The sequence below is a fragment of the Scyliorhinus torazame genome, chromosome 16 (genome assembly GCF_047496885.1).
Source record: "Scyliorhinus torazame isolate Kashiwa2021f chromosome 16, sScyTor2.1, whole genome shotgun sequence".
Classification (NCBI taxonomy): Eukaryota; Metazoa; Chordata; class Chondrichthyes; order Carcharhiniformes; family Scyliorhinidae; genus Scyliorhinus; species Scyliorhinus torazame.
In genome coordinates this window covers 144969536-144972035 of record NC_092722.1, presented here as the reverse complement: position 1 = coordinate 144972035, position 2500 = coordinate 144969536, and the positions used below count along the sequence as shown (strand labels likewise).

Sequence of the window (2500 nt, the reverse complement as noted above, 5' to 3'; positions counted from 1 at the left end):
TGTGCAGGGCTTGCTGACAGCTGGTACCCACAACAGGCCTGATCAATGGATAACCAATACAGGTATCAGACATGGAAGAAACTGTTTTACAGTGACAAAAGATGTGACAGGGCAAGGAAGGTGAAAGAAACAATGCCCCTACGTGAATGTTACCTTTGAGAGTCAGGCAAAATGTAGCTACCAGAACATAAAATGTTACTCCTCATGAAACACTACCACACTCATTTTAATTTGGTGTGTATGTTCAGTTTTTGTAAATTCAGCAATCAACCCATGGTCTGATTGCTTTTGCTGTTTGGAGAGAATGAACATTATAGAAACCACTGAAACTATAATAATAAATACAATATAAAGCTCTGTTACTCCTCTTCCAGCACAAAGAATGCATTGAAACAAGGTGGTAATGTCTCGGATTTAGTTACTATATTTGCTCATCTCTATCATTTGCCGTTTACTTCACAGGAAACTTCAAAATGTGTTTGACTTTGCATCTGTTGCTGAGAGGTGGCTTTAATGTGTAAATAGTACACTACTGCCAGTAACAGGGTGACATTTGAATAAACACAATGGTCCTTAAAAAAACACTTCAGATATATTGCCCAGAAAATGCACTCTCAGTATGGGACCTTTGAGAGCTGCAGGCTGGTGGGAGCTTGCCAAATAAAAAAGTGGGTAAGCTGTGGAAAGCAGGGAACTGGACAATTTAGTGGCCAGAAGTGGGATTTTGGTAATATGCCAAGTACTGCTCAAGTAGAATTCAATCCAATTCTTTGCACAAATGCCCTATCAGAGAAAACATAAATTGTGAAAGGTCACTGGAGAGTAATGATTTCATAAACCTGAAATTGAATGTAAGCCTTTGTGCTGAAATGATCATTTATATCTGAGACTAGCAAATGTATTACACGACCTGGAACTAGGTTCAAATGTATTCAGCATTCAGGTTTTTCTGCATCCGTTCAAAGCGTGTTTACGATTGGCCGCCAGTGTCTGTGTTTAGTTACTGGCTTCAGTCTGCTGAAAACGACACATTGACTCCTAGTAATTTGCGATAATTTCTATAATTGAGCAAAAGAAGTTTCTAAAATGAGGGTGGGTCAACAAAACTTGTGGGTAGAAGAGGTCAGCGCAAACTTCTAACAGAACTTTATTCATGGCATGCTGTGGATATATGCTTCAAGCAAAACAAACATTAATTTGCTCAAGTTCCTTTTGTTAAAAGACAGCATTTAAGTGAAATGCTTGCTTTCCTTTCAAAACAGAACATTTTACCACTAGAAAGGATCACTTCTCAACATAAAACGTAATTTTATAAGATGGATTTAACTGCAATCTTGTTTCAATTACTGGTGCGACAATTATAATTTGCAGTAATAAATTAATTGTGACCAGTGCTTCAATTCATTTAATTTTAAAAAACCTATCATGGTAACTTTTTAAAGTCTCAGTACTTATTATGCCTTCTTTTAATATAATTTAGTGTGATTTGGGGTGCAGATATTACTTTGTACAAAGGTTTGATTATGCACTGTGGTATCAGATTACTTCAGTGCTTCTGATTTAACCCCAGGAGAGTGCAATGTTCATGTTGACAAAAAAGCTGGAATCAATCAGAAACAGCATGGCACAATCTGGACAAAAAGGAGGTGTCCAATAGTTATGTAATTATTTGTGAATAAATAATCAGCCCCTACTCAGATATCTGAATTTAAAAATCACCTCATATTATTAGTTTGACCAATTTACAGTTGAATATGGTAAAAATATAGTTAATTTAATTTTAAACATAAGGCAATTTATATTATATTTTACAGTCTATATGCTAATTTACTATTAAATGGCAATTACACAAAATGTGATTGTTAATTCTGGCACTAAGTGCTCGTTGCTTGAAATTGTTAGTTCTCTCTCATTTTTGACCTTCTTACAAGAGGGGTGAGGTGTACAGGGAATAAGAAGGACTTGTGCAGTAGAACCGGACATGTCATTTGTGACTCATTCTTTTAATTCACCGTGCTAATCAACTGAACTGCTACTGTCTCCCATGGTAATTGTATCTTTATAATGACTGCAAGGGGCAGGGAAAAAAACTGCATAGATATAGTGGGATATGTTTGTTCTGTCCCTGATGTGAATCAGCACAATCCTCTTAGTATGTGTGACTAATGGTGTCCTCCACAAGCTATTCCCTGAGATTTGGCACTTTAATAGGGCTGTAGATAAGCTGTTAATGTCTTTAAGTTATACTTTCCACAAGCTGTATGCCCTATACTATGCTCCTGCTTCATTATCCTGCAGCCTTATTGCCCTGCATCCCTCCTCATGCTGAGAAGGTTAAATGCTGGAGTGGCTAGTCAGGCTGCAAGCTTGGTGGGACTCTTGATAGAAACCAGCTGCCCTGGAGAATCAGTCCCTCCTCCCTTGGATTCACATCATTTTCATATTGTGAAATACAGTTCGACTTAAGCCTGGCTTTCAATGGGAAAAGCAATTTTCAACG

The 2500-nt window shown here is 37.4% G+C and overlaps 1 protein-coding gene across 8 annotated transcripts in view; it reads right to left on the bottom strand.

Annotated features, from left to right (window-relative positions):
* ebf3a (EBF transcription factor 3a) overlaps positions 1 to 2500 on the bottom strand; it is a 148628-nt gene that overhangs the window by 29341 nt on the left and 116787 nt on the right. The window lies entirely within an intron of this gene.